A 13,455-nucleotide genomic window follows, 5' to 3' on the forward strand; every position below is an offset into this window, starting at 1 on the left:
CCCCCTACTCCCCCTCCTCCTCCCCCTACTCCTCCTCCCCCTCCCCCTACTCCTCCTCCCCCTACTCCTCCTCCTCCCCCCCTCCTCTCCCCCTACTCCTCCTCCCCTACTCCTCCTCCTCCTCCCCCTACTCCTCCTCCCCCTCCTCCCCCTACTCCTCCTCCTCCCCCTCCCCCTACTCCTCCTCCTCCCCCCTCCACCTCCCCCTACTCCCCCTCCCCCTCCTCCTCCCCTCCCCCTCCCTCCCTCCCTTCTCCTCCCCCTCCCTCCTCCTCCTCTCCCCTCCTCCCCCTCCTCCTCCTCCCTCCTCCTCCTCCTCCCCTCCTCCTCCCTCCTCCTCCTCCTCCCCCTCCCCCTCCTCCTCCCCTCCTCCTCCCCCTCCTCCCCCTCCTCCTCCTCCTCCTCCCCCTCCTCCTCCTCCTCCCCCTCCTCCCCCTCATCAATTACCTCCTGTCACCCCCTAGCACACCTACCCATCAGATCAGGCCCTAATTTGCCCCATGTGGGCTCCTGATCACTTGGCCAAACCCTTAGATCCCCCTCAGACCCCCTTCCGATCACCTCCCCAGTGCATTGATTGCATCTATTCTCCCCTCTAATCACCCCCTGAGACACCCAAATCCAAATCCAAATCCAAAAAGCTTTATTGGCAGGACCAAATACATTTAGCATTGCCAAAGCAAAACAAGACAAAACATTAACATGGGGGGGGGGGGGTTTGTGGGAATAGGGAAGGATATAGGGAGTTGGGGTATATAGTCCATAGGTGTGTGGATGATGTAAGGGGCAGCATGGGGGACTGGGATATACAGTCCATAGGGGGGTATTGGGGGGGAATACAGTCCATGTGGTATCATGTTCCTCTCAGTTGGTGGCAGGCTGTGACATATCGGGCAGCTATTTGCACGGTTGTTTCCTCCTCCCCCAGTAGGATGTAGAGTTTCCGCTCCTCATCTGTGGAGGTAAAATCCTGGATGTGGGCGGAGAGTCTCTGGAAGTGGGCGGTCCTCACAGGTGCATATTTGCTGCAGTGTAGCAGGAAGTGGGCCTCATCCTCCAAGACCTCCTGGTCGCATTGTCTGCACAGTCTCTCCTCCCGGGGCTTCCATGTCTGTCTGTGCCGCCCTGTCTCTATCTCCAGGCTGTGGGCACTCAGACGGTACAAACTCAAGACCTGTCTGTCTTTGTGGTGATGTAGCCTCCCCAGATATGGAGCCATTGTGTACTCCCTCTGTAGTGATTGATAGACAGCGAGTTTCTTGGAATTCTTTATGTCACTTCTCCATTCCTCTATGTATCGTTCCTTGCAGCTTTCTATAGTCTGTTTTATTTGGGCTTTTGTCAGCCTGTGTTGGTGGCCTTGGCTGGGCTGGCTGCTGATGCTTTGCTTGAGAGCGCGTGGTATGGCCTCGCCCCCCTGGCTCAGTGAGGCTTTATGGTGGTAAGTGCTGGGGTTGCTGCTCTGTATATGCGCCCAGTATGAGAGTGCCCTCTGCTGGATAGTAAGCCATAGTGGGAACCTGCCTAGCTCTGCCCGGCAAGCTGAGTTTGAAGTGCTTCGATGGACTTGGAGGAGATACTTGCAGAACTCTAGATGGAAGATTTCTGTTGGGCTGGAGTCCCATTTTGATTGGTCAGGGTAGGTGACCGGGCCCCATACCTCACTGCTATAGAGCAGGATTGGGGTGATGATGCTGTCGAATATCTTTGCCCACACTCTCACTGGTGGTTTTAGGTGGTAAAGCTGTCTTCTGATGGCATAAAATGTTCTGCGGGCTTTGTCTTTCAGGGCCTGTACTGCTGGTTTAAAGCTCCCTGATTGGTTGATCTCCAGCCCCAGGTAGGTGTAGCTGTTAGTGGACACCAGTGGGGAGCCATTTAATATAAATGAGGAGGTAGGGGTTTTATTTCCATTCTTCCTCTGGAACACCATCACTTTTGTCTTCTTTGGGTTGATGGGCAGTGCCCATAAATCACCCATAAATCACCTCCTGTCACCCCCTAGCACTCCTATCCATCAGATCAGGCCCTAATCTGCCCCCTGCGGGCTTCTGATCACCCGGCCAAACCCTCACCCGCCCCACCGCAGTGACAGAATATTTTTTTTTTTACTGATCACTGCTGGTCTCTACGACCTAATTGTGGCTGAGACCAACCGATATGCCACACAATACGCAACCGCCAATCCAAGAAGCTACCATGCCCAGCCTTTTCGGTGGAAACCACTCCAAGTTTCCGAACGTAACATTTTTTGGGCCTTCTCCTTAAAGAGGAACTGAACTCAGAATAAGAAAACAGAGTATTGCAATCCATGTTAAAAATTGTAGGCAAAAACAGTACAATATATGTACAAAAAGCTGTCGATTTGAAAACCGCTCAGAAGTACTCTTGGTTTAAAAACGGGCTCTAGGTCTGTTTTTCACCGCGCGTGTCCGCCGCCCACTTACCCAGCCACGCGCGTCTGTCGTCCGCTCACACGGCCCCCCGCTCGCCCATTGTACATCCGGCGTCCGCTCACACGCCGCCCGCTTGGCTCCCTGGTCCCGTCCTCCTGTGTGTGAGAGGCTGGGTCCGTGCCTGCGCACATGCGCAGTAGCAAAAAGCATGGACCCAGCTACACAGAGACAACTGTCCCTGCTGTACGCACGGGCAGTTGCCTATTATTATATAGGATTTATATAGCGCCATCTTTCGCAGTGCTGTACAAAGCATATTGTCTTGTCACTTAACTATCTTTTTCCTTCTCTTTCAGCTTTTCTCTCCTCACCATTTCTCCCCTTCTCAGCATAAGGGCTCAGACACACTATAAGCGCTTTTCTGAGCGATTTTACCGCGATCGCGATTTTAATGTAAGTCAATGGGAGACCTTTTTAAAAAGCTTTCAGAAAGTTCTGATGGCTAAAAAGTGCTCATAAAAGTGCTTATAGTGCTCACAGTGTAAAAAGGACTGAACAAGTTTTTCCCTGGAAAAAAATGAATACATTTATATGCTTCACTGTTAATGCTTCACTCTATATAAAACGAAACAAATGTCCACTAAAAACATATAACAGTCCTCCTTACACTGTGAAGCACCAAACCTCTCTTAGTGTGTATGTGAACTGATAACGAGAGGGGACATTGGGCTTGATTCACAAAGCCGTGATAACTGTTTAGCATCGCGGACATTTGCACGCGATAACGCAGACTTTTGTCTGCGATCGCGGCACTTTGCGCACGCAAAAGTCCGCGAGCGGCACTTCACGTGCTAACTGTTCAGCACGCCCGTGCTAAACAGTTAGCACAGCTTTGTGAATCAAGCCCATTGTGTATCTAAAAGGGTTGCTTTTTGGCAAAAAAAATGTTTTTACTGAAATTTGCAAAAGTGAAGTAATATCAGTGAAGCGCTTCACAGCGTACAAAGGACTGAACAAGTTTTTCCCAGAAAAAATATGACTACATATATATGCTTCACTGTTAATGCTTCACTCTGTATAAAACTAAACAAATATCCAATAAAAAATATAACAGTCCTTTTTTACACTGTGAAGCGCCAAACTTCTATTAGTGTGTATGTGAACTAATAGCGAGAGGGGGAGATTGTGGGTTGCTTTTTGGCAAGTAAAAAAAAAAGTTTTTCCTGAAATTAACAAGAGTGAAATAATAACAGTGAAGCATATGCGTGCCTGTCATATTTTTTTAGTGGGCATTTGGTCAGTTTTATAAAGAGTGAAGCATTAACAGTGAAGCATATATATTTATGATTTTTGGGAAAAACCTGTTCAGTCTTTTTTACACTGTGAAGTGCCAAACCTCTCCTAGGGTGTACGTATGTGAATTGATAACGAGAGGGGGCGATCGTATATCTAAAAGGGTTGTTTTTTGGCAAAAAAATTGTTTTCCTGAAATTAGCAAGAGTGAAGTAATATCAGTGAAGCATATGCGTGCCTGTCATTTTTTTTTAGTGGACATTTGGTCAATTTTATAAAGAGTGAAGTATATAAGTGTGTATATATATATATATATATATGGGGAGAGCTACAGGATGACAAGCAGAAGATCTCACACTGCAGGAGGCATAGTTAGAGAAAAAAACAATAATACTTTATCAAGGCATGTGCCAGTATAGTCCAGGGCAGCAGCAGAAGCCACAGCTGTCACTTTCCTGTAACAGGGTGACTGATGATGACCTCATGACACTGGGCTGCAAATCTCATTCTGTGGGCGTGAATGGGCACATCTAACTCCAACTGTAACACCGCCCACAGAATCAGACTCTGCACCTCCCATGGAGTGAGAGCTGCAAAATGGAGGGAGAGAGTTGCAAGATGGAGCCTGCCATTCTCTTTTATTCATAGTTGTATTGCACAAATATATCTACTTTTATATTGCCCTTCACAAGTGTTTTGTGTCTAATCATTCATTTCAAAGGGATAAGGAGGCTCAATTTAGTGACTTTTTTTTGGTTCAGTTCCTCTTTAACATGGGTCTAGTCAAAAAGAATGTATTGCGGTCTTATTGGTCTACGCATCAAATACATCACATGCCCATGTTCTCAGATGCCATGTCCAGGTCACGATTTGAGAACATCCTGCGCTTCCTGCACTTCAGTGCCAATACAACCTGTCATCTAAGAGGCCACCCTGCGTATGACCGGTTCCACAAAATTCGTCCCCTCGTAGACCACCTGTCATCAAAATTTGCAGATGCTTATACCCCTGAACAGGCATTTTGAGGCATTTGGTTTCCAGACAACTCCTCATAGTTTTGGGCTCCTAAAATGCCAGGGCAGTATAGGAACCCCACCAAGTGACCCTATTTTAGAAAGAAGACACCCCAAGGTATTCCGTTAGGTGTATGATGAGTTCATAGAAGATTTTATTTTTTGTCACAAGTTAGTGGAAAATGAAACTTTGTGAAAAAAAAACAATAAAAATCAATTTACGCTAACTTGTGACAAAAAATAAAATCTTCTATGAACTCACCATACTCCTAACGGAATACCTTGGGGTCTCTTCTTTCTAAAATGGGGTCACTTGTGGGCTTCCTATACTGCCCTGGCATTTTAGGGGCCCTAAACCGTGAGGAGTAGTCTAGAAACCAAATGCCTCAAAATGACCTGTGAATAGGACGTTGGGTCCCTTAGCGCACCTAGGCTGCAAAAAAGTGTCACACGTGGTATCGCCGTACTCAGGAGAAGTAGAATAATGTGTTTTGGGGTGTATTTTTACACATACCCATGCTGGGTGGAAGAAATATCTCTGTAAAGGACAATTTTTTGATTTTTTTTACACACAATTGTCCTTTACAGAGATATTTCTCCCACCCAGCATGGGTATGTGTAAAAATACACCCCAAAACACATTATACTACTTCTCCTGAGTACGGCGATACCACATGTGTGACACTTTTTTGCAGCCTAGGTGCGCTAAGGGGCCCAATGTCCTATGAGTACCTTTAGGATTTCACAGTGAAGAGGAAAGGAGCCTAAACCCCTGTGTTGGACAGAGGGAGCGATCTTGACAATACTGTGCAAGTCTGTGTAGTTGTCATCGAAGGGTGCTGCTCTCTTGGGTGCCACTCTAGGTGGTATATAATCTGCAGTAGACAGTGGGATGTGGGGGGATGGGTGGAAAAACAAGGGGTGGGAGAGAGCGCACTCAGGTTGTCACTCAATGACAACCTGAGTGCGCTCTCCCCCACATCCTTGTTTTTCCACCCATCCCCCCACATCCCACTGTTTAGGATTTCACAGGGCATTTTGAGGCATTTGGTTTCTAGACTACTCCTCACGGTTTAGGGCCCCTAAAATGCCTGGGCAGTATAGGAAGCCCACAAGTGACCACATTTTAGAAAGAAGACACCCCAAGGTATTCTGTTAGGTGTATGGTGAGTTCATAGAAGATTTTATTTTTTGTCACAAGTCCTATAAGCACCTTTAGGCTTTGCAAGGGTGCTTACAATTTAGCACCCCCCAAAATGCCAGGACAGTAAACACACCCCACAAATGACCCCATTTTGGAAAGTAGACCCCCCAAAGTATTCAGAGAGGGGCATGGGGAGCCCGTGGCAGATTTCATTTTTTTTTTTTCGTCACAAGTTAGCAGAAACGGGAACTTTTTTTTCTTACTGAATACTTTGGGATGTCCTCTTTCCAAAATGGGGTCATTTGGGGGTATTTATACTATTCTGGAATTTTAGCACCTCATGAAACATGACAGGTGCTCAGAAAAGTCAAAGATGCTTCAAAATGGGAAAATTCACTTTTGGCACCATAGTTTGTAAACGCTATAACTTGTACCCAAACCAATAAGTATACACTGAATGTTGTTGTTTTTGTATCAGACATGTAGCACAATAAATTTGGACAAAAAATGTATATAGAAATTTTACTTTATTTGAAAAATGTCAACACAGAAAGTTAAAAAAAATGATTTTTTTGACAAAATTCATGTCTTTTTTGATGAATATAATAAAAACTAAAACCCGCCGCAGCAGTCAAATAGCACCAAAAGAAAGCTGTATTAGTAACAAGAAAAGGAGGTAAAATTCATTTATATAGTAGGTTGTATGACCAAGCAATAAACCGTTAAAGCTGCAGTGGTCTGAATGGAAAAAAAGGCTCTGGTCCTTAAAGAGAACCTGTACTGAGTAAAAATATTTAAAATAAACACATGAGGTAACTTCAAATGAACATTACACAGTTACCTTGCCATCAGTTCCTCTCAGAAGCTCACCATTTTCTTCTGACAAGAATTACTTCCAGTTCTGACAATATTTTGTCAGATCTGAAATATATCAGTTGCTGTCAGTAAAATATCAGTTGCTGTCAGTTATAGCTGAGAGGAAAACTGATGTACCAGGTAATGTACATGTTTCCCTATGGCTCAACTGGACGATGTTACAGTTTAACAGTGAACTGAGCATGGAGCTGTAATGGGGAAATGGCCATTTTCAAAATGGAGGACGGAAAATTCCCTTGATCACAGTGAACAAACAGGACGCGGGCCAGGAGAAAGACACTGAGGAGTAGACTACATGGAAGGTAAGTATGACTTGTGTATGCTTATTTTGACTTTTAATTTTCAGTTCAGGTTTTCTTTAAGGGGTGAAAAGACTGTGGTCCTCAAGTGGTTAACATTCTACCCATTTTATTCCCATATCTTCAAAAGCATATCTCTTTAAAGGTCCCATAGATATGATTTTTTGCCTTAAGCCATCTATCCACTTCCATTTTTTTCCAACCATTTTGATTTAGTTTCCATATTAGGGTTCAACTGAAATTTGACTAGGGCTTCTCTAACTTGTCTAACTGCAGATAAGTATTGAGAAAGTGCTTCCTTTTTTGTGGCAGACAGAAACGCTATAATTTTTCCCCGAAGTATTGGCTTAGCAGCTTTGCAGAATAACTTGGCATTGGAAATATGTTATTTGTTATTGTTTTGATATTCAAGCCACCATTGTTTGAGGAGCTCAGCGAACTTTTCATCCTGCAAGAATTGAGAAGGGAACCTCCAAAGGATATCTGTCCCTTTAGGAGTGGCATCACGTATGTAGAGAAGGTTTGGGAGTGGACAGAAATGACCATATCTGAGATCTCAGATTGAAGTACCCAAGATATAATTGAGCCAGAAGCTAGATATAAGTCAATTCTAGTCCATAGGTCATGTGGGGGGGGGGGGAGAAGAATGTAAATTACCTATCACAAGGGTGCAGCAAACACCATGTGTCGATCGGTTGAGTGTCTTGTACAAAGGCTGCAAGGTGAACAGCTCTTTTTTTGATAATTTGGTAGGATTATAGATCCTAAGGATCTATCCTCTGCTGTACGTATAACCATGTTAAAATCACCTACAACTAACCATTTAGATGTAGAGATGGCTTGAACCTCAAATTTTGGGCTTGTGAACCTCAAACGTGAACTTCCGCAAAAGTTCGAGTTTGCGCGGACCATAATAGACTTCAATGGACAGGCGGCACTACAAAAAAACAGAGCACCATCAAATCCATATTCATGGACAAAGTTATAAACACTAAACAACAAAAAAGCAATCCATGATCTGAATACAACAACCGCACACAAGTTTAATGAAGTAATTGCACTGCCACTTCTTGGAAAACTGCACTGACACTATTTCCTGGATAAGCACTCGCACTTCCATAATTGAAGAAATTGACAACTGTCGTTTTGGATCAAGACCTTTTGCACTATTTAGACAATTTTTTTCACATATACCGTATATAAAAATTGTCTGTTGTATGAATTTATTGTATCTTAATATGAATAGATTTTTCTATATTTGCACTTCTTGATTGCTGTATAAATTATTTATTGATTGTATTAATGTGTTAAACCAGCAGATGTCCTCAGTTTACCTCTGTTCTTTTACCTGCTTTTTAACATATGTGTTGCCATTGCTATATTTTATACGCCCACTAGATAGCAATATATTTAAATATCCTTTAATGCTTGTTTTCTGCGATTATGTTTTCCAATCTATTGAACTATCTGCTACTGTATAATATATACTCGATACTTTGCACACTTGTTTTCTAATAATTGTAATAATTAGGCATAGCTAGCCGCCGAACTTTCAGCACGCAACCTCTATACATGTAGAGTCCGGGCCAGCGCCGCTCGTGTCATGCGTCATTACGTACGCATGACGGGTGACACAGAGGGGGTGTGGCCACACCCTCCTTGTTGGATCAGTGGCGGCGGGTAATGGAAGGCTTCCCCATTTTTATGTTTTTATCTCCGAAGAAGCACCTAGGAGGGTGCGATACATGCGAGGTCCTTACTGCCAATTGGACCTGGGGGTGATAGTGCTACAGTTCGGTAAGGCGACTTCTATTAGCATTTATTGCAATCATCCTCTACATCACTGCGCTGTATACATAGCTGCTGTTTTCAGTATTACTTAGATAGGGAGATCATCCTGGCTGGCAGTTGATTAGGGATTATACTATGGTGAATATATGTATTCCTGTGCGCTTACCCATACTTGGCCTATTGTACTAATGTATGTATATTGATGAATCCACATACTCGTCCTATTTCCTCCCCTGGCCATTTTGGCAGTATATTTGTTTTCACTGTTTTTGGGATACGTCCTTGAATAAAATTGTATTATACTTCATTACACCTGTGTGCGGTTGTTGTATTCAGATCATGGATTGCTTTTTTGTTGTTCAATGGACAGGCAAACTTTATGTTTCAATAGTTTTTATTAAATTTTTAAAAGTGCTTACAAAGTAGAACATTAACATGAGTAAGAAATTGGACAATATCACATACGCTTCATATATGAGAAAGTTACACAATAGAACATTAGAACACTAGAACAGACAGTGGAAATCTTTATAATGCAATTTTTTATATCTTAACTCTTAGATTTATCCAACACGTATCACTTTATAGCGTTGGGCATAAGACTATATTTCCACCTACTACTGGAGCGCGTGAAGAGCACTACCTTACTGAGGTTACCATCTAAATAAACCTTTAAACCTACCTACTACTTGGTGCAGAGCTATCTAAAGGTGAAGCTTGGCCAGTTGCCAACTTCGGCCGAGACTTCAGTTTCTACAACCTTTTGTACGGTGGTCAGATCTATCTAACTTAGAACCCCAGGAGGGACCTTGTCCGCTGACTTTTTGACAGGGTTTCCTGGGGGGGGGGGGGGGGGGAGTTTGAACCTGCTTAACTCAGAAAGACGGGGAGGCTAGCGCCTATGGGGGGGGGAGTTTGTACCCAAATTCACACTACGGTGTACTACCCAGATATTTTTAATTATTACTCGTATTACTGAAACTGTGGGGTAATTGTGATATTGCAGTCTAAGGGATTCCAGTTTATTTGTAAGTGGGTCGTTGATGCCCCTGGTTGGTATCTGTTACTAAATAGTGTTTCCATCAGAAGGTTATAGTCTACTGAGTGTCTGATCTGGGTGAACGAAGGTAAGTTGTTTGTCCCCCAGTTTGATAATACAAGCTGTCTGGCTACACAAATTAAATGGACAATTCTGGATCTAAAAATTGGAGGGATAGAGTCCATTCCTACTAAAAATAGGCCTAGTTCTGGACTGATTTTAAACTCTTCCTTGAGCCCAAAAAGATATAACCTTTGATAATAAGTTCCATAGGGGACTTATTAGGGAGCAATCCCATAGGATATGGACTAAAGTTCCGTGATCGCCACAGTCTCTCCAACATAGAGGCGAATTCTGTACTGAGTAACTGGCTAAAAGTCTGGGGGTAGTGTACCATTTATATAAGATTTTTTGGGATGTCTCGAGGTGTGAGATACATTTGGAATATCTCCAGAGGTCTTGTAGCGCTTTTTCCATCATTAAGGGTTCTATAGATGACTGCAAATCGTTGTTCCATACTTGAATGAATTTACCCATTGGATTAGGATTACTTGCCCCTAGGTATTTAAACCAAAGTGAGATGCCTTTCTGTTTCTTATTGGTGTTCCCTTGTGGCCAGAGAAATAATACTAATTCTTATGGGAGTTTTGCTGATACTAAGGGATGCCTTTTATTGAGATGTGCCACTTGGAGGTAGGTATATCTATCTTTTTCTGTGAGCTTGAATTTCTCTTTAAGATAGGGGAAAGGAGCTCATGAGGAGGCGAAGAACATGTCTTGTATCCGTTAAATACCTGCCTTTTCCCAATTTTTAATATTTATGTTCGGTATGGCTGAGCTTATTACCTTAATAGGAATGTCTAGAGGGGTCAATTTGGGGCTTGTGAGCTGTATCTTCCTAAGCCATTGCCAGGCATTTACTGTTGCTTTGATAGTGGGGTGGTTTATACATGGTAAGGGAAATTTGAGCCAGGTTAAGTATATGAGGTCTTGTAGCGGAAAAGGAGATGATGACTTTTCTAACTTCACCCAGGAATTATTTTGAAACTCAGGTAGCCAATGCTTGGACATATCTAAGAGAGATGCTAAGTAGTAGTGTCTGGGGTCTGGTAAACCAAACCCTCCCCTTGATGGATGAGCTATTAATGCTGAATATGCAATTCTACGTCTTTTTTTCTGCCACAGAAATTGTAAAATGATTGATCTTAGAGCCTTAAAAAATTTGTGATGAAGGGGAATGGGCAGGGTTCTGAAATAATAGAGGATTTTCGGAAAAATCGACATCTTATAGGCCGCTATTTTCCCAGAGATGGAAAATTCAAAGGATGCCACGTGTGATAAATCTGATTTAATTAGATCTAACAGTTGTGGAAAGTTGCTGGAATAAATATCTTTGGTTTTACCAGGTATTTGCACCCCTAGGTATGTGATAGATGTTTTGGCCCATGGAAAAGGAAATTTAGTGGATATCTCCTCCTTCATGGTACTAGTAATGTTAATACCCAATAATGTAGACTTGGCTTCATTTACTTTGTATAAGGTGGCCTTAGAGAATTCACTCAACGTTTGGCAAACTGCATGAAGAGAAGTGATAGGATCAGATAATGTTAGTCGGACATCGTCCGTAAATAAATTTATTTTGATTGAGTCTGAGCCTTTTTGAATTCCTTTAATCTGGGGGTTGTTTCGGATACTTTCAGCCAGGGTCTCCATTATTTATATGAAGATCAGGGGGGAGAGGGGGCACCCTTGACGGGTGCCATTGGAAATAGAAAAATACTTTGAGAGGAACCCTGATACTTTAACTTGAGCTGATTGGTTTTTATACACAGACATGATAGCATTAAACAAGAATCCTCCTATTCCAAATTTTTGCAATACCCTCTCCAAAAATCCCCAGTGTACCCTGTCGAAGGCCTTCTCCGCATCCAAAGCTAGGAACAGAGAAGGCCTCCGACAGGACTCCAGGGAGTGGAGCAAATTTATCACCCGCCTAGTTCCATCGGAGGCTTGTCGGCCTTTGGTAAACCCAACCTGGTCGATTTTAACCAATCTAGGAATTATGTCAAAAAGTCGGTTAGCGATGATTTTTGTAAATAATTTAAGATCACAATTTAATAAAGATATCGGACGGAAGTTGGAGGGAGCTGTGTTGTCTTTGCTTGACTTTGGTAAGACTATAATAATAGCCCTAGTAAATTCTGATGGTACCTGTTTTTCGGCTACAAATTGATTGAAGAGAGCTGTCAATTTGGGACAGCTAATTTGGGACAGATGAATATTATCTCACTTATGCTCCACTACTAGCTAGTAGTGGAGCATAAGTGAGATAATATTCGTTTGAAAAGCCGTCTGGGCCTGGGGCTTTATGTTTTTTCAGCTTTTACATAGTTACATAGTTATTTTGGCTGAAAAAAGACATACGTCCATCGAGTTCAACCAGTACAAAGTACAACTCCAGCCCGTCCCCCACATACCCCTGTTGATCCAGAGGAAGGCGAAAAAAACCCCACCAGGCATGGTCCAATTAGCCCCAAATGGGAAAAATTCCTTCCTGACTCCAGATGGCAATCAGATAAAATCCCTGGATCAACATCATTAGGCATAACCTAGTAATTGTAGCCATGGATGTCTTTCAACGCAAGGAAAGCATCTAAGCCCCCTTTAAATGCAGGTATAGAGTTTGCCATAACGACTTCCTGTGGCAATGCATTCCACATCTTAACCACTCTTACTGTAAAGAACCCTTTCCTAAATAAATGGCTAAAACGTTTTTCCTCCATGCGCAGCTCATGTCCTCTAGTCCTTTGAGAAGGCCTAGGGACAAAAAGCTCATCCGCCAAGCTATTATATTGCCCTTGTAAGATATGAGCTATACAGGTCTCAATGCTTTTGTCTGTGTGAGCAGCCATTTCCCATCCACACAGGTAAACAATAGTCTGGGTGCTGGATTCTTCTTTCACAAGCAACAGTTAAACAAAAGCCCTAGAGACAAAAGACTCACTTCCTGTTTAACTGACCTTAGGCGGAGCTAAAGTTCAAATCTGCATCCTTTCAGCCAATCACACTGAGCCTTCTCACAGGGAAGTGATGCATGGTGAGGGGGTGGAGTCAAGGGGTATATTGTCTTTGACCATGTGCTGTGAGGGGGCTTTTGCTGGAATCTGCGGGGGTGAGAAGTGGCTTCTTGGATCTGCTGAGAGGCTGTGGTAAGATGTAAATGGGTCTGTGTAATGTGGGCTGTAAGGAAGAGATTTAGTGGGAAGCTGCACTAATGTTATATATTAATGTATAATTTGTGGGCATTGTTTCCTAAGCTTTATGTGTTCATATGGTTGGATTTCTCTGTACATGCTGTTTTCTGTAGTTCATCAGTATCTGTACCTGTATCGCAAATACCACTTGCAATATAAACATTATTTATACTGTTGTTGATGTGTATTTCTTTGCCTAACGACCACCTAGAACTTACGAGAAATCGGTATTGTTGTCTTTATCAATATCCCACTGTTGAGGCAATATTTTCAGCAATATCGTATTTCTTACACCCTCTAATGTATTTATACATGTTAATTAGATCTCCTCTAAGGCGTCTTTTCTCTAG

The 13,455-nt window shown here is 43.0% G+C and overlaps 1 pseudogene; it reads left to right on the forward strand.

The window, feature by feature from the left end:
* Nucleotides 1–7,586, forward strand: part of LOC137536756 (uncharacterized) — a 10,499-nt pseudogene extending 2,913 nt beyond the window's left edge.
* Nucleotides 7,587–13,455: the final 5,869 nt, after the last annotated feature.

Source organism: Hyperolius riggenbachi, chromosome 10 (assembly GCF_040937935.1).
Source record: "Hyperolius riggenbachi isolate aHypRig1 chromosome 10, aHypRig1.pri, whole genome shotgun sequence".
Classification (NCBI taxonomy): domain Eukaryota; kingdom Metazoa; phylum Chordata; class Amphibia; order Anura; family Hyperoliidae; genus Hyperolius; species Hyperolius riggenbachi.